Source organism: Bos mutus, chromosome X (genome assembly GCF_027580195.1).
Source record: "Bos mutus isolate GX-2022 chromosome X, NWIPB_WYAK_1.1, whole genome shotgun sequence".
NCBI lineage: Eukaryota > Metazoa > Chordata > Mammalia > Artiodactyla > Bovidae > Bos > Bos mutus.
In genome coordinates this window covers 75,333,938-75,353,518 of record NC_091646.1, presented here as the reverse complement: position 1 = coordinate 75,353,518, position 19,581 = coordinate 75,333,938, and the positions used below count along the sequence as shown (strand labels likewise).

Below are 19,581 nucleotides of genomic sequence, written 5' to 3'. Positions count from 1 at the left end.
GGGCATAGAAGGAACCTGCCTCAACACAGTAAAGGCATATATATTAAGACCACAGCAAATATTATTCTCAATGGTGAAAAATTGAAAGCATTTGCCCTAAGATTAGGAACAAGACAAGTGTGTCCACTCTCACCACTATTATTCAACATAGCTTTGGAAGTCCTAGCTATGGCAATCAAAGAAGAAAAAGAAATAAAGGAATGTAGATTGGAAAAGAAGATGTAAAACTCTCACTGTTTGCAGATGACGTGATACTATACATAGAAAATGCTAAAGATAGTATCAGAAAATTACTAGAGTTAATCAGTGAATTTAGCAAAGTCAAAGAATACAAAATTAATACACATACATCATTTTCACTCCTATTTAGTAACAATGAAAAATCAGAAAGAGAAATTAAACAATGAATCCCATTCACTATTGCAACAAAGAGAATAATCTAAGAAAAACCTAACTAAGGAGACAAAAGAACTATATACAGAAAATTATAAGACACTGATGAAAGAAATCAAAGACAACATAAACAGATGGAGAGGTATTCCATGTTCCTGGGTTGGGATAATCAATACCATGAAAACAACTATACAACCAAATGCAGTCCACAGATTCAATGAGATCTCTATCAAATTACCAATGGCATTTTTCACAGAATTAGAACCAAAAATTTCACAATTCATATGGAAACAAAAATGACCCTGAATAGCTAACTCAGTCTTAAGAAAGAAAAATGGAGCTGGAGATATCATCCTTCTTGACTTAAGACTATACTACAAAGATATACTCATCAAGACAGTATAGTACTGGCACAAAACAGAAATATAGAACTTGGAACAAGATAGCTAAGAGATAAACCCATGCACCTATGGGTACCTTATTTTTGACAAAAGAGTCAAGACCCATCAATGGGCCAAAGACAGCATCTTCAAAAAGTGGTGTTGGGAAAACTGGACAACTACATGTAAAAAGAATGAAATTAGAACACTTTCTAACACCATTCACAAAGATAAATTCAAAATGGATTAAAGACCTAAATGTAAGACCAGAAACTATAAAACTCTTAGAGGAAAATATAGGCAGAATATTTAATGACATAAATCAAAGCAAGATGCTCTATGACCCACCAGAGTAATGGAAATTAAAAAAAAAAAATAAACAAGTGGGACCTAATTAACTTAAAAGCTTTTGCACAGCAAAAGAAACTATAAACAAGGTAAAAAGGCAACACCCTTAATGGGATAAATTAATAGCAAATGAAACAGCTGACAAAGGATTAACTTCCAAAATATGCAAGCAACTCATAGAAGTCAATACCTGAAAAGCAAACAACCCAGTCAAAAACTGGGAAGAAGACTTAGACATTTCTCCAAAGAAGACATACAAATGGCTAACAATCAGATGGAAAAATACTCAACATTGCTCATTATTAGAGAAATGCAAATCAAAACTACAATGAGATATCACCTCACACGAGTAGAATCAGTTCAGTTTAGCAGCTCAGTAATGTCTGACTCTGTGATCCCATGGACTGTAGCATGCCAGGCTTCCCTATCCATCACCAACCCCTGCAGCTTGATCAAACACATGTCCATCAAATCAGTGATGCCATGCAACCAACTGATCCTCTGTCGTCCCCTTCTGTTCCTGTCTTCAATTTTTCCCAGCATCAGGGTCTTTTCCAATGAGTCAGTTATCTGCATCAGGTGGTCAAAGTATTGGAGCTTCCCCTTCAGCATCAGTCCTTCCAATTATTCAGGACTGATTTCCTTTAGAATTGATTGGTTTGATCTCCTTGCAGTCCAAGGGACTCTCAGCAGTCTTCAATACCACAGTTCAAAAGCATCAATTCTTCAGTGCTTGCCTTTCTTTATGGAACAACTCTCACATCCATACATGACTACTGGAAAAAGCATAGCTTTGACTAGATGGAACTTTGTTGGCAAAGTAATGTCTCTGCATTTTAATACGCTGTCTAGGTTAGTCATAGCTTTTCTTCCAAGGAGCTAGCATCTTTTAATTTCATGACTGCAGTCACCATCTGTAGTGATTTTGGAACCCCCAAAATAAAGTCTATCATGGTTTCCCTTGTTTTCCCATCTATTTACCATGAAGTGATGGGACCAGATGCCATGATCTTAGATTTTTGAATGTTTAGTTTTCAGCCAGGTTTTTCACTCTCCTCTTTCACTTTCATCAAGAGCCTCTTTAGTTGCTCTTCACTTTCTGCCATAAGGGTGGTACCATCTGCATATCTGAGGTTATTGATATTTCTCCTGGCAATCTTGATTCCAGCTCATGCTTCATCCAGTCCAGCATTTCGCATGATGTACTCTGCATATAGGTTAAATAAGCAGGGTGAAAATATACAGCCCTGACATACTCCTTTCCCGATTTGGAACCAGTCTGTTGTTCCATGTCTGGTTCTAACTGTTGCTTCTTGACCTGTATACAGATTTCTCAGGAAGTAGGTAAGGTGGTCTGATATTTCCATGTCTTCAAGAATTTTTCACAGTTTGTTGTGATCCACACAGTCAAAGGCTTTGGCTTAGTCAATAAAGCAGAAGTAAATGTTTTCTTGAACTCTCTTGCTTTTTCAATGATCCAGTGGATGTCGGAAATTTGATTTCTGGTTTCTCTGCCTTTTCTAACTCCAGCTTAAACATCTGGAATTTCACGGTTTACATACTATTGAAGCCTGGCTTAGAGAATTTTGAGCATTACTTTGCTAGTGTATGAGATGAGTGCAATTGTGCAGTAGTTTTAACATTCTTTGGCACTGCCTTTATTTGGGATTGGAATGAAAACCGACCTTTTCCAGTCCTGTGGCCACTGCTGAGTTTTCCAAATTTGCTGGCATATTGAGTGCAGCACTTTCACAGCATCATCTTCCAGGATTTGAAATAGCTCAACTGGAATTCCATCACCTCCACTAGCTTTGTTTGTAGTGATGCTTCCTAAGGCCCACTTGACTTCAAATTCCAGGATGTTTGGATCCTGGTGAGTGATCACACCATAGTGGTTATCTGGGTCATGGAGATATTTTCTGTATAGTTCTTCTGTGTATTCTTGCCACTGCTTCTTAATATCTTCTGCTTCTGTTAGGTCCATACCATTTCTATCCTTTATTGTGTCCATTTGTGCATGAAATGTTCCCTTGGTCTCTTATATCTAGTCAGAATGGCCATCATCAAAAAGTCTACAAACAGTAAATGCTGGAAAGGGTGTGGAGAAAATGGAACACTCTTGCACTGTTGATGGGAATGTAAATTGATACAATCACTATGGAAGACAGTATGAAGATTCCTTAAAAAACCAGGAATAAAATCACCATATGATTCAGCTATCCCACTACCAGGCATATACTCTGAGGAAACCAAAAACGAAAAGGACACCAGTAGTCCAATAGTCATTGCTGCACTATTTACAATAGCTAGAACATGGAAGCAACCTAGATATTCATTGACAGATGAATGGATAAAGAAGCTGTGGCACATATATATAAGGAATATTGCTCAGCCACAAAAAGGAATGCATTTGAGTCAATTCTAATGAGGTGGATTGGAGAAGGCAATGGCACCCCACTCCAGTACTTTTGCCTGGAGAGTCCCATGGACAGAGGAGCCTGGTGGGCTGAAGTCCATGGGGTCGCTAAGAGTCAGACATGACTGAGTGACTTCACTTTCACTTTTCACTTTCATGCATTGGAGAAGGAAATGGCAACCCACTCCAGTGTTCTTGCCTGGAGAATCCCAGGGACAGGGGAGCCTGGTGGGCTGCCGTGTATGGGGTCGCAGAGTCGGACACGACTGAAGCGACTTAGCAGCAGCAGTAGAAATGAGGTGGATGAACCTAGAGCCTTTTATACAGAGTGAAAAGTTGAAAGTGAAAGTCGCTCAGCATATCCTATTCTTTGCGACCCGTGGACTAGGCTGCCAGTCTCCTCTGTCCATGAAATTTTCCAGGCCAGAAAACTGGAGTGGGTAGCTGTTTCCTTCTCCAGGGGATCTTCCTAACCCAGGGATCAAACCCAGGTCTCCTGCATTGTGGCCAGATTCTTTATCAGCTGAGCCATCAGGAAAGCCCATACAGAGTGAAGTAAGTCAGAAAGAGAAAGATAAATATCATATTCTAACGCATATATGTGGAATCTAGAAAGATGGTACTGATGAATTTATTTGTAGGGCAGCAACAGAGAAACAGACATAGAGAACAGATTTATGGACACAGCAGGGGGAGGAGGAAGGAGAGGGTGAGATGGATGAAGAGAGCAACTTGGAAATGTACATTACCATATGTAAAGGAGATATCCAATGGGAATTTGCTCTATGACTCAGGGAACTCAAACGGGGCACTGTAACAACATAGAGGGGTGGGATGAGGAGGGAGATGGAAGTGAGTTTCAAGAGGGAGGAGACATATGTATACCTATGGTTGACTCATGCTGATTTTTGGTATTAACAACAAAATTCTGTAAAGCAATTATTCTTCAATTAAAAAATAAATATATTAAAAAAAACCAGAAAAGCAGCATTGCACATTAGCAGACAGGCTGCACAAAGCCATACCAAATCAACAGACATCCCAAAACTTAATACTGGATATGGCTCTGCCATTCAGAGAGATGAGATCCAGCTCCATCCACAGGCAAAATCTCTCAACCAGGAAACCTTCACAAGGCACTGTTACAACTCCACACACCAGAGGCAGACTCCACAATTAAGAACTACAACCTTCCAGTCTGCAGAAAGGGGACCCCAAGCAAAGTAAACTAAACAAAATGAAGACAGAAAATTATGCAGCAGGTGAAGGAACAAGGTATAAACCTACCAGACCAAGCACGTGAGGAGGAAATAGGGAATCTGTATGAAAGAGAATTCCAAATAATCATAGTAAAGATGATCCAAAACCCTCAAAACAAAATGGAGCCATGGATAAATAGACTGAACACATGGATCAAGAAAATGGAAGAAATGTTTAAAAACGACATAGAATAATTAAAGAATAAACGGTCAACCATGAACAATGCCATATTGAGATTAAAAATATACTAGAGGGAACCAACAGTGGAGTAACTGAAGAAGAATGGGTAAGTGAGCTGGAAGATTGAATGGTGGAAATAACTGAAGCAGAGAAGAATAAAGAAAAAAGAATGAAAAGAAATGAGGACAGATTCATCAGAGACCTCTAGGACAAGTTTAAGAGCCCCAACATTTGAATCATAGGTATCTCAGAAGAGACAAAAAAGGACATGAAAAAATATTTGAGGAGATTATAGTCAAAAATTCCCTAAAATGGGAAAAGAAATAGCCACCCAAGTGCAGGAAGCCCAGAGAGTTCCATACAGGGCAAAATCAAGGAGAAATATGCCAAAACACTTATTAATCAAAGTAACAAAGTTCAACACGAAGAACAAATATTAAAAGCAGCAAGGGAAAAGCAAAAATAACATACAAGGGGATCGCCGTAAGGCTAACAGATGACCTTTCAACAGAAACCCTTCAGGAGAGAAGAAAATGGCAGGACATACTTAAGGTGATGAGAGGGAAAAACCTACATTCAAGATTACTCTATCCAGCAAGGATCTTATTCAGATATGAAGGAGACATAAAAGCTTTAGAGACAAGCAAAGCAGCACTACCGAACCAGCTCCTCACCAAATGCTAAAGGAACTTCTCTAGACAGAAAACACATAAAAGACTGACCAAAAAATCCCCAAAACAAAAATTAAATGGTAACAGGATCATGTGAAATGCCAAGCTGGATGAATCACAAGCAGAAATCAAGGTTGCCAGAGAAATATCAATAACCTCAGATATACAGATGACACCACCATTATGGCATAAAATGCAGAGGAATTAAAAAGCATCTTGATGAAAGTGAGAGAGGAGCATGAAAAAGCTAGCTTAAAACTCAACATTCAAAAAAGGAAGATCATGGCATCTGGTCCCATCACTTCATGGGAAATAGATGGAGAAACAATGGAAATAGTGACAGGCTATTTTCTTGGGTTACAAAATCCAAAATCAGAGTAGAAATAAATGAATAAGAAGTGAAGGAGACTATAGAAAAAATCAATAAAACTAAAAGCTGGTTCATTGAGAATATGAACAAAACTGACAAACCATAAGTCAGACTTATCAAGAAAAAGAGCGAGAAGACTCAGTAAAATTAGAAATGGAAAAGAAGTTACAACAGACAACACAAAAATACAAAGCATAATAAGAGAGCAACTATATGGCAATAAAATGAATAACGTGGAAGAATGGACAAATTCTTAGACAAGTATAACCTTTCAAAACTGAACCAGGAAGAAAAAGAAAATATGACCAGACCAATTACAAACATGGAAATCAAAACTGTAATAAAAAATTTTCCAACGACATCAAAAAAAGCCTGGTAGTTCCCTGAGAGAGGCACAGCAGCTGTAAGTGTGCAGATCGCAGATGCTGTGGCCCCTGGAGGCAGGAGCCGCCAAGTGCCCCTCCCTGCCCCTCAATCACCGCCCCCCCAACCCCACCCAGCCACCTGCCATCGGCCAGCACCCATGGTTGCAGGTGCCTGGTGCAGCCGCCCATACCCCACGCCCCACACCACCACCCCGTCCATGGATCCATGATGCCATGGCCAGTCTCACCTGGCATCACAGCCTGCCCATCACAGCCCCAGTGCCCATGGTGATGGCCGAGATGATGGCAAAAGTGGCGGGGGATACCGCTGAGTTGAAGACGGCACAGCTTGCCCACCAGACCTACTCACTTGCCTTGCTGCTTGTCTATGGTTACGAGTTTACAACTTTTCTAAGAACTTTTGTACACAAAGGAACTTTTTAAAAGGCTTTTATATTTAACCCAAGGAAGAAGGATCTTGGGCAATTGGGGGTTTTTGGTTTTGGCTTCATTTCTGTCTTCTTTTCCTCTTTGTTGACTTTGGGGTTCAGGTACCCCCAACTGCTTCAGACTTCCAAGGGCTTTTGGGACCCCCACATTAATGAGGCAGACACTTGATGAGTCTGACACGGCTGTCAGTGACACGCTGCTCCTATCCTTCTCCACATTCAAGTCCAGCCCAGCAGGAAGGGCGAAGACACTGCGTCTAGCAGGTGCCCCAAATAGCCACTGACAACAGGAGCTCTCCTATGTGAATTGACTTCCCCTGGTGCTTCCTGGCCTCCCCTACTACCTGGCGGCAGTGACTGTGGCCACCGGTCTGGAGAGTGGCAGAATCACTGGGGCTTGTGGCAGCAGCAATGTGGCTCTCCTACCTTGGAGGGAGATGGAGGAGTTTGGTGATTTCCAGGACCTAGACTTTATCCTCTCCAACTCGTTGTCCCATCAGGAGTCAGTGGCCATCATGGTTTCCTCATCAGCATTATCCTTGTCCTCCCCAATGAGTAGCAGTTCTGACAGTGTTCCCTCCACCTGAAGCTTCAGCTATCAAATCAGGACAGATACGGCACCAGGCAGCTCCAGTGGCAGCCTCCTCTATGGTGCTAAGTGTGCACCCCCTCCAACACTCCCTTCAACCTGGCAAACATCAGCAACATGAGCCTCTCTGGCAGCGAGCTCCCACAGCCCAAATTGAACCCAGTGTACCTTCTGCCACAGCAGCTGTAGTCACCAGGTTGGCAGGTTGATGGGCACGTTTGTGTTGAAGGCATCACTAAGTGTTCCTGGCAGTGAGTAGGGCAGCCCGTCAGTCATCAGTGTTAGCAAAAGCAGTTCGGATGGTAGCCACCTGGTGGTGGTGGCGGTGCCCTATGGCAGTGGGCCACTGTGTATGTGCCCTAAGGTCAAGCAGGAGACTATCTCCTCCTGCTTGGACCCCCTCTCAGCAATGGCCACCAATCATATGTGCATGACTTTCCCCTGGGGTGGCAGCTCCCCAGCAGGACTACCCTGACCCTGGGTGCCCAGGAGCTGCTGAGCAGCAGAGACTGTCATCCTGTCCTATGGCTCCTTTCCCCATCCCCGCAGGCTTCCATCCCCACCCCAGGCCCAACCTCCCTTCCTTTCTGCCTGACAAGATGCAGTCACAAGTCCCACTGCTCCATTACCAAGAACTCATACCACCCAGTTCCTGCATGCTGGAAGAGTCCAAGCCAAAGAAGGGGAGAAGGTTGTGGCCCCAGAAAACTATGGCCACTCACACTTGTGATTACACAGGCTACAGCAAAACCTACATGAAGAGTTTTCATCTCAAGGCATACCTCCACACCCACACAGGTGAGGTACCTTACCACTGTAACTTGGATGGCTGTGGGTGGAAGTTTGCTCACTCAGATGAACTGACCAGGCACTACTGCAAACACACCTGGCATGACCCCTTCCAGTGCCAGAATGGGACGGGGCATTCTCAAGGTCAGACTACCTCACTTTACACATGAAGAGGTGCTTTCATTTATTTATTTTTTAATTTAAATTATTTTAATTGGAGGCTAATTACTTTACAATACTGTATTGGATCTGCCACACACAACATGAATCTGCCATGGGCGTATACGTGTTCCTCATCCTGAACACCCCTTCCACATCCCTCCGTGTACCATCCCTCCAGGTCATCCCAGCGCACCAGCCCCAAGCATCCTGTATCGAACCTGGACTGGCGATTCATTTATTATATGATATTATACATGTTTCAGTGAAATTCCCACAAATCGTCCCACCCTCTCCCTCTCCCACAGAGTCCAAAAGACTGTTCTATACATCTGTGTCTCTTTTGCTGTCTCGCATACAGGGTTATCATTACCATCTTTCTAAATTCCATATATATGTGTTAGTATATTGTATTGGTATTTTTCTTTCTGGCTTACTTCACTCTGTATAATAGGCTCCAGTTTCATCCACCTCATTAGAACTGATTCAAATGTATTTTTTTAATGGCTGAGTAATACTCCATTGTGTATATGTACCACAGCTTTCTTATCCATTCGTCTGCTGATAGACATCTAGGTTGCTTTCATGTCCTGGCTATTATAAACAGTGCTGCGATGAACATTGGGGTACACGTGTCTCTTTCATTTCTGGTTTCCATGGTGTGTATGCCCAGCAGTGGAATTGCTGGGTCATAAGGAAGTTCTATTTCCAGTTTTTTAAGGAATCTCCACACGGTTCTCCATAGTGGTTATACTAGTTTGCATTCCCACCAACAGTGTAAGAGGGTTCCCTTTTCTCCACACCCTCTCCAGCACTTATTGCTTGTAGACTTTTGGATAGCAGCCATTCTGACTGATGTTAAGATGGTACATCATTGTGGTTTTGATTTTCATTTCTCTAAGAATGAGTGATGTTAGCCATCACTCATGTGTTTGTTAGCCATCTGTATGTCTTCTTTGGAGAAATGTCTGTTTAGTTCTTGGGCACATTTTTTTGATTGGGTCATTTATTTTTCTGGAATTGAGCTATAGGAGTTGCTTGTATATTTTTGAGATTAGTTGTTTGTCAGTTGCTTCATTTGCTATTATTTTCTTCCATTCTGAAGGCTGTCTTTTCATCTTGCTTATAGTTTCCTTCGTTGTGCAGAAGCTTTTAATTCTAATTAGGTCCTATTTGTTTATTTTTGCTTTTATTTCCAATACTCTGGGAGGTGTGTCATAGAGGATCCTGCTGTGATGTATGTTGGAGAGTGTTTTGCCTATGTTCTCCTCTAGGAGTTTTATAGTTTCTGGTCTTACGTTTAGATCTTTAATCCCTTTTGAGTTTATTTTTGTGTATGGTGTTAGAGAGTGTTCTAGTTTCATTCTTTTACAAGTGGTTGACCAGTTTTCCCAGCACCACTTGTTAGATTGTCTTTTCTCCATTGTATATTCTTGTCTCCTTTGTCAAAGATAAGGTGTCCACAGGGGCATGGATTTATCTCTGGGCTTTCTATTTTGTTCCATTGATCTATATTTCTGTCTTTGTGCCAGTACCATACTGTCTTGAAGACTGTGGCTTTGTAGTAGAGCCTGAAGTCAGGTAGGTTGACTCCTCCATTTCCATTCTTCTTTCTCAAGATTGCTTTGGCTATTCAAGGTTTTTTGTATTTTCATACAAATTGTGAAATTATTGTTCTAGCTATGTGAAAAATATCATTGGTAGCTTGATAGGGATTACATTGAATCTATAGATTGCTTTGGGTAGTATACTCATTTTCACTATATTGATTCTTCCGATCCATGAACATGGTATATTATTCCATCTATTAGTGTCCTCTTTGATTTCTTTCACCAGTGTTTTAGAGTTTTCTATATATAGGTCTTTAGTTTCTTTAGCTAGATATATTCCTAAGTATTTTATTCTGTTCGTTGCAATGGTGAATGGAATTGTTTCCTTAATTTCTCTTTCTATTTTTTCATTATTAGTGTATAGGAATGCAAGGGATTTCTTTGTGTTGATTTTATATCCTGCAACCTTACTACATTCATTGATTAGCACTAGTAATTTTCTGGTGGAGTCTTTAGGGTTTTCTATGTAGAGGATCATGTCATCTGAAAACACTAAGAATTTTACTTCTTTTCCAATTTGGATTCCTTTTATTCCTTTTTCTACTCTGATTGCTTTGGCAAACTTCCAAAACTATGTTGAATAGTAGTGGTGAGAGTGGGCACCTTTGTCTTGTTCCTGACTTTAGGGGAAATGCTTTGAATTTTTCACCATTGAGAATAATGTTTGCTGTGGGTTTGTCATATATAGATTTTATTATGTTGAGGTATGTTCCTTCTATTTCTGTTTTCTGGAGAGTTTTTTCATAAATGGATGTTGAATTTTGTCAATGGCTTTCTCTGCATCTATTGAGATAATCATATGGCTTTTATTTTTCAATTTGTTAATGTGGTGTATTACATTGATTGATTTGCGGATATTGACGAACCCTTGCATTCCTGGGATAAAGCACACTTGGTCATGGTGCATTATCTTTTTAATGTGTTGTTAGAGTCTGATTGCTAGAATTTTGTTAAGGATTTTTGCATCTATATTCATAAGTGATATTGCCCTGTAGTTTTATTTTTTTGTGGCAACTTTGTCAGGTTTTGGTCTTAGGGTGATGGTGGCCTCATTGAATGAGGTTGAAAGTTTACCTTCCTCTGCAATTTTCTGGAAGAGTTTGAGCAGGATAGGTGTTAGCTCTTGTCTAAATTTTTGGTAGAATTCAGCTGTGAAGCTGTCTGGACCTGTGCTTTGTTTGCTGGAAGATTTCTGATTACAGTTTCAATTTCTGTGCTTGTGATGGGTCTGTTAAGATTTTCTATTTTTTCCTGGTTCAATTTTGGAAAGTTGTACTTTTCTACGAATTGGTCCATTTCTTCCATGTTGTTCATTTCATTGGCATATAATTGCTGATAGTAGTCTCTTTGTATATACAAAGGATATATACAAAAGACAGTGATCCTTTGTATTTTTGTTTTGTCAGTTGTGATCTCTCCATTTTCATTTCTAATTTTATTGATTTGATTTTTCTCCCTTTGTTTCTTGATGAGTCTGGATAATCGTTTGTCAATTTTATTTATCCTCTCAAAGAACCAGCTCTTGGCTTTGTTGATTTTTGCTATGGTCTCTTTTGTTTCTTTTGCATTTATTTCTTCCCTAATTTTTAAGATTTTTTTCCTTCTACTAACCCTGGGGTTCTTCATTTCTTCCTTTTCTAGTTGCTTTAGGTGTAGCGTTAGGTTATTTCTTTGACTTGTTTGTTTCTTGAGGTGTGCCTGTATTGCTATGAACTTTACCCTTAGCACTGCTTTTACAGTATCCCACAGGTTTTGGGTTGTTGTGTTTTCATTTTCATTCATTTCTATGCATATTTTGATTTATTTTTTGATTTCTTCTTTGATTTATTGGTTATTCAACAGTGTGTTTTTCAGGCTCCATATGTTGCAATTTTTAATAGTTTTTCTCCTGTAATTGAGATCTAATCTTACTGCATTGTGGTCAGAAAACATGCTTGGAATGATTTCAATTTTTTTGAATTTACCAAGGCTAGATATATAGCCCAGGATGTGATCTATCCTGGAGAAGGTTCCATGTATGCTTGAGAAAAAGGTGAAATTTATTGTTTTGGGGTGAAATGTCCAATAGATATCATTTACGTCTAACTGGTCTATTGTATCATTTAAAGTTTGTGTTTCCATATTAATTTTCTGTTTAGTTGATCTATCCACAGGTGTGAGTGGGATATTACAGTCTCCCACTATTATTGTGTTATTGTTAATTTCCCCTTTCATACCTGTTAGCATTTGTCTCACACATTGTGGTGCTCCTATGCTGGGTGCATATATATTTATAATTGTTTTATCTTCTTCTTGGATTGATCCTTTAATCATTATGTAGTGTCCTTCTTTGTCTCTTTTCACAGCCTTTGTTTTAAAGTCTATTTTATCTGACATGAGTATTGCTACTCCTGCTTTCTTTTGGTCTTTATTTGCATGGAATATCTTTTTCCAGCCCTTCACTTTCAGTCTGTGTGTGTCCCCTGTTTTGAGGTGGGTCTCTTGTAGACAACATATATAGGTGCATTGTTTTTGTATCCATTCAGTCAGTCTTTGTCTTTTGGTTGGGGCATTCAACCCATTTACATTTAAGGTTATTATTGATAAGTATGATCCCGTTGCCATTTACTTTATTGTTTTGGGTTCGAGTTTATACACCCTTTCTGTGTTTCCTGTCTAGAGAAGATCCTTTAGCATTTGTTGTAGAGCTGGTTTGGTGGTGCTGAATTCTCTCAGCTGTTGCTTGTCTGTAAAGCTTTTGATTTCTCCTTCATATTTGAATGAAATCCTTGCTGGGTACAGTAATCTGGGCTGTAGGTTATTTTCTTTCATCACTTTAAGTATGTTCTGCCATTCCATCCTGGCCTGAAGAGTTTCTATTGAAAGATCAGCTGTTATCCTCATGGGAATCCCCTTGTGTGTTATTTGTTGTTTTTGTCTTGCTGCTTTTAATATCTGTTCTTTGTGTTTGATCTTTGTTAATTTAATTAATATGTGTCTTGAGGTGTTTTACCTTGAGTTTATCCTGTTTGGAACTCTCTGGGTTTCTTGGACTTGGGTGATTATTTCCTTCCCCATTTTAGGGAAGTTTTCAACTATTATCTCCTCAAGTATTTTCTCATGGTCTTTCTTTTTGTCTCCCTCTTCTGGGACTCCTATGATTCGAATGTTGGGGTGTTTAACATTGTCCTCGAGGTCTCTGATATTGTCCTCATTTCTTTTAATTCGTTTTTCTTTTTCCTCTCTGATTCATTTATTTATACCATTTTATCTTCTATTTCATTAATACTATTTTCTGCATCAGTTATTTTACTATTTGTTGCCTTCAGGTTGTTTTTGATCTCATTTATTGCATTATTCATTATATATTGACTCTTTTTTATTTCTTCTGTGTCTTTGCTAAACCTTTCTTGTATCTTCTCAATCCTTGTCTCAGGGCTATTTATCTGTGATTCCATTTTGATTTGAATGTTTTGGATCATTTTCACTATCATTATTCGGAATTCTTTATCAGGTAGATTCCCTATCTCTTCCTCTTTTGTTTGGTTTGGTGGGCATTTATCCTGTTCCTTTACCTGATGGGTATTCCTCTGTCTCTTAATCTTGTTTATATTGCTGTGCTTGTGGTGGCCTTTCTGTATTCTGGCAGTTTGTGGACTTATCTTTATTGTGGAGTTTCCTCGCTGTGGGTGGGGTTGTACCAGTGGCTTGTCAAGGTTTCCTGGTTAGGGAAGCTTGTGTCCTTGTTGTGGTGGGTGGAGCTGGATTTATTCTCTCTGGAGTGCAATGAACTGTCCAGTAATGTGTTATGAGATGTCAGTGGGTTTGGAGTAACTTTGGGCAGCCTGTATTTTGAAGTTCAGGGCTGTGTTCCTGTGTTGCTGGAGAATTTGCATGGTATGTCTTGCTCTGGAACTTGTTGGCCTTTGGGTGGTGCTTGGTTTCAGTGTAAGTATGGAGGCGTTTGATGAGCTCCTGTTGATGAACGTTCCCTGGAGTCAGGAGTTCTCTGGTGTTCTCAGGATTTGGACTTAAGCCTCCTGCTTCTGGTTTTCAGTCTTATTTTTACAGTAGTTTCAAGACTTCTCCATCTAAACAGCACCATTGATAAAACATCTAGGTTAAAGATGAAAAGTTTCTCCACAGTAAGGGACACTCAGTGAGGTTCACAGAGTTAAATGGAGAAGAGAAGAGGGAGGAGGGAGTTAGAGGTGACCCAAATGACATGAGGTGGAATCAAAAGAGGAGAGAGCAAGCTATCCAGTAATCACTTCCTTATGTGTGCCCCACAGTCTGGACCGCTCAGAGATGTTCATGGAGTTACACAAAGAAGAGAAGAGGGAGGAAGGAGACAGATGTGGCCAGGAGTAAAAAGGGGGGAATCAAAAGAAGAGAGACAAATACAGCCAGTAATCAGTTCCCTAAATGTTCTCCACCTTCTGGAACACACAAAGAGATTTACAGAGTTGAGTAGAGAAAAGTGGGGCAGGGAGGAGATAGTGGCGACCTGGTGGAGAAAAAGGAGAGTCCAAAGGGGGAGAGAGCAGTCAAGCCAGTAATCTTGCTCCCAAGTAAAAATGGGTACTGAAGATTGGGTTCTTAAAGGTACAAAACTGATAACAAATACCAAAAATCAAAGATTAAAAATCTAGAGTAGAGGTTGGATTTTCAAAAATACCATATTAAAGAAAAGAAAAAAAATAAAAAAAAGAAAAAAAAAAAAAACAAAGTCACAAAAATTATAAAATGTAACACGTGTACACCCGTGGTGGTTGCATGGTGATGTATGGGAAAACCAATACAATATTGTAAAGTAAAAATAATAATAATAATAATAAAGAGAAAAAGTGTGTGTGTGTGTATATATATATATATATATATATATATATATATATGAAGTTTGCTTTAAAAAATTAGGGTTTTTTTTTTTTGCAAAGTAATTGTATGTTATAAAAATGAAAATTAAAGGAGTAATAGAGGACTTAAAAATTTTAAAAAAATTACAAAAAAGAACGATAGTAAAAATAGTAAAAATATATGTAGGACTTTCTCTGGTATTGTTGTGGGCAGTGTGGGGTCAGTTTATTTTTGGATAGTTCCTTGGTCCGGCTTATATTCCTAAAGATCTATAGGCCCCTTCCTATGTAGTCGGTACTAACTACAGGGTTTTAATCTATTGCACCTGTCACTTCCAAGGCTTTTCTGTTTGCTGGTCTCTTCAGTGTCTGATTTCTGCCCTGACACAAGGGGGTGGTGGTGGACAAGTTTTTAGGCTCACTTGTTCAGTCGCAGTGTGGGGAGGGAGGGACGCTGCAAACAAGTAACACTGACGTGTGCTCGCAGTGTCTCAGCCACACTGGGCCTGCCCCTGCTCACGGCACGTGTGTCCTCCCTGCCCACACTGCTCAGGCTCTAGGTTACACCACCGGGAACTGTCTGAGGCCAGCCCTGGGCTGCATGCACCTCCCAGGTCTAAGCCGCTCAGATTCAGGCACTCGGGTAGTCCTCAGAGGGGCAGACTCGGTTGGGCCTGCGTTTTGTGCCCTTCCCAGGTCCGAGCAGCTCAGGTGATGAGGTGTTTGGCGAGTGCGGTTGCTGCGACTTATCACCTGCCTCGTCCCTGCTGTTCGGTTTTATGGCTGTACAACTGACGCATCTTCTCAGACGGATGTTGACCATCCAAAACCTCAAGAAGTCTTAGTTGGCAAAGAAGCCTGGTTGAAGTTTGGTAGATAATGTCTCTCTGGGGCCGCGATTGCCCCCTTCCGGCTCTGGCTGCCTGCAACTGGAGGGGCATGGTCTGCAGCGGGCTAGCTCTGTTCAGTTCTTTGTTCTGTGAGCAGGCCTGGTGATGTCTTAGGTTAGGGCATTTCACGTGGTAGCTATCCCACAGTCTGGTTTTCTAGCCCAAGTTAGTTCCCGTAGATTGCCCTCAGGGCATTCAGGCCCGGTCCTTACTCTAAACATTGCAGCCCATGCCTCCCTGCCCAGCCCCAGCTTGCTAGTGGTGGGAGCAGGCATCTGCACTGCTTCTCTGCTGGGGGAGTTATCGTTGAGCACACAATCTGTGGGTTTTAATTATTATTTATTTTTCTTCCCAGTTATGTTGCCCTCTGTGGTACCAGGGCTCGCCACAGACTCGGCAGTGAGAATGTTTCCTGGTGTTTGGAAACTTCTCTTTTAAGACTCCCTTCCCAGGATGAAGCTCCATCCCTACCTCTTTCGTCTCTTTTTTTGTCTTTTATATTTTTTCCTACCTCCTTTCAAAGACACAGGGCTGCTTTTCTGGGTGCCTGATGTCCTCTGCCGGCATTCAGAAGTTGTTTTGTGGATTTTACTCAGCATTCAAATGTTCTTTTGATGAATTTGTGAGGGAGAAGGTGGTCTCCCTGTCCTATTCCTCTGCCATCTTAGGACCACCCCCCCGAAGAGGCGCTTTTAAATCCCCAAACAGTGGATGTGACCTGCACTGCCAGAAGATAATTCAGTATTTTTTAACCTTTCATATTGTCTTCCTGGTGAGGAGAGGAACCCAGCTGGAAAGCACTATAATCATGGTCAAATTCCCAACCAGTCAACTTGTGAATGGATAATCAGGAGACAGTAGGAACCCAAAAGACAAACAAACAAGCAAAAAACAAAAACAAAAACAAAAAACAGATGGGGTCTGTTGCTGGATCTTCTATCATTCCAATTCTAAATCCAAATTGAATATATATTCCTGGACTTATGAAACGCCAAAGAGGTGACTAGAAGTTGTGGATATCAGGGTATAAATTAGATCTTAGAGTTGAGGGGGAAGGAAAACCAGAATCCACTGAATTGGTTCAATGTAATATAAGAAAAAAACATCATGTTGTGTTCTCCTTGCATTCTAAAAGTCATTATTATGATCTTGATGCTAAGTCACTTCAGCCATGTCTGACTCTGGGTGACCCCATAGACGGCAGCCCACCAGGCTCCCCTGTCCCTGGAATTCTCCAGGCAAGAACACTGGAATGGGTTGCCATTTCCTTCTCCAATGCATGAAAGTGAAAAGTGAAAGTAAAATCACTCAGTCATGTATGACTCTTCGCGACCCCATGGACTGCAGCCTACCAGGCTCCTCTGCCCATGGGATTTTCCAGGCAAGAGTATTGGAGTGGGGTGCCATTGCCTTCTCCAATTATGACCTTAGAAGAGGACAAAATTCAAGTACAGAAAATGTTTTTAATAGCCTAAACGATGGTGCTTGGTAAGTCTTGGTTCTAAACGTACCAAGTGAAGCCAGAGTTCATAAACTGCTACATACTTTGTCAAGGAAAATATACTTTTGCCTTCTGAGCTACATTTGTGGCCTAAGTCAGAGAAATACACTTGGTTTACTTTGAATCTTTTTATACAGACAGTCGGTTATGCATTGTGGTTTCATATGTGCAATAATACGTACAATGGTTTATTCCCAAGTATACCTTAAGCACAACAAATGTTTTAATATAATTCCCTGCCAAAATAAATATGTAATATAAATTTAAGCAACTTTCCATTTTGTATATTTGTAAACTGTAAATAAAAAAATTAACATTTTGTAGAATTCATATTTTGCATATTCAAGATGAGAATTAAGTTTAGGTGAGAAATAGATTTAAGGGCCTAGATCTGATAGAGTGCCTGATGAACTATGGAATGAGGTTCGTGACATTGTACAGGAGACAGGGATCAAGACCATCCCCATGGAAAAGAAATGCAAAAAAGCAAAATGGCTGTCTGGGGAGGCCTTACAAATAGCTGTGAAAAGAAGAGAAGTGAAAAGCAAAAGAGCAAAGGAAAGATACAAGCATCTGAATGCAGAGTTCCAAAGAATAGCAAGAAGAGATAAAAAAGCCTTCTTCAGCAATCAATGCAAAGAAATAGAGGAAAACAACAGAATGGGAATGACTAGAGATCTCTTCAAGAAAATTAGAGATACCAAAGGAACATTCCATGCAAAGATGGGCTCGATAAAGGACAGAAATGGTATGGACCTAAAAGAAGCAGAAGATATTAAGAAGAGGTGGCAAGAATACACAGAAGAACTGTACAAAAAAGACCTTCATGACCCAGATAATCACGATGGTGAAATCACTGACCTAAAGCCAGACATCCTGGAATGTGAAGTCAAGTGGGCCTTAGGAAGAAAGCATCACTATGAACAAAACTAGTGGAGGTGATGGAATTCCAGTTGAGCTATTTCAAATCCTGGAAGATGATGCTGTGAAAGTGCTGCACTCAATATGCCAGCAAATTTGGAAAACTCAGCAGTGGCTACAGGACTGGAAAAGGTCAGTTTTCATTCCAATCCCAAAGAAAGGCAATGCCAAAGAATGCTCAAACTACCACACAATTGCACTCATCTTACATGCTAGTAAAGTAATGCTCAAAATTCTCCAAGCCAGTCCTCAGCAATATGTGAACCGTGAACTTCCAGATGTTCAAGCTAGTTTTAGAAAAGGCAGAGGAACCAGAGATCAAATTGCCAACATCCACTGGATCATGGAAAAAGCAAGAGAGTTCCAGAAAAACATCTATTTCTGCTTTATTGACTATGCCAAAGCCTTTGACTGTGTGGATCACAATAAACAGTGGAAAATTCTGAAAGAAATGGGAATACCAGACCATCTGATCTGCCTTTTGAGAAATCTATATGCAGGTTAGGAAGCAACAGTTAGAACTGGACATGGAACAACAGACTGGTTCCAAATTGGAAAAGGAGTACATCAAGGCTGTATATTGTCACCCTGCTTATTTAACTTATATGCAGAGTACATCATGAGAAATGCTGGGCTGGAAGAAACACAAGCTGGAATCAAGATAGCCGGGAGAAATATCAGTAACCTCAGATATGCAGATGACACCACCCTTATGGGAGAAAGTGAAGACGAACTAAAAAGCCTCTCAATGAAAGTGAAAGAAGAGAGTGAAAAAGTTGGCTTAAAGCTGAACATTCAGAAAACGAAGATCATGGCATCCGGTCCCATCACTTCATGGGAAATACATGGGGAAACAGTGGAAACAGTGTCAGACTTTATTTTTCTGGGCTCCAAAATCACTGTAGATGGTGACTGCAGCCATGAAATTAAAAGACACTTACTCCTTGGAAGGAAAATTATGACCAACCTAGATAGCATATTCAAAAGCAGAGACATTACTTTGCCAACAAAGGTTCGTCTAGTCAAGGCTATGGTTTTCCTGTAGTCATGTATGGATGTGCGATTTGGACTGTGAAGAAGGCTGAGTGCCGAAGAATTGAATCTTTGGAACTGTGGTGTTGGAGAAGACTCTTGAAAGTCCCTTGGCCTGCAAGGACATCTAACCAGTCCAATCTGAAGGAGATCAGCCCTGGTATTTCTTTGGAAGGAATGATGCTAAAGCTGAAACTCCAGTACTTTGGCCACCTCATGTGAAGATTTGACTCATTGGAAAAGTCTCTAATGCTGGGAGGAATTGGGGGCAGGAGGAGAAGGGGACGACTGAGGATGAGATGGCTGGACAGCATCACTGACTCAATGGATGTGAGTCTGAGTGAACTCCGGGAGTTGGTGATGGACAGGGAGGCCTGGCGTGCTGCGATTCATGGGGTCGCAAGGAGTCGGACACGACTGAGT

The 19,581-nt window shown here is 40.6% G+C and overlaps 1 protein-coding gene and 1 pseudogene across 1 annotated transcript in view; one reads left to right on the top strand and one right to left on the bottom strand.

Annotated features, from left to right (window-relative positions):
* Positions 1–7,390, bottom strand: part of EDA2R (ectodysplasin A2 receptor) — a 115,222-nt gene extending 107,832 nt beyond the window's left edge. The window contains exon 1 of the mRNA XM_070365528.1: positions 7,259–7,390. The gene's annotated coding sequence lies outside the window, so the exon portion shown is untranslated. The remainder of the gene's footprint in view (positions 1–7,258) is intronic.
* LOC102287166 (Krueppel-like factor 4 pseudogene) lies at positions 6,985–8,409 on the top strand (annotated as a pseudogene).
* The last annotated feature ends 11,172 nt before the right edge of the window (positions 8,410–19,581 follow it).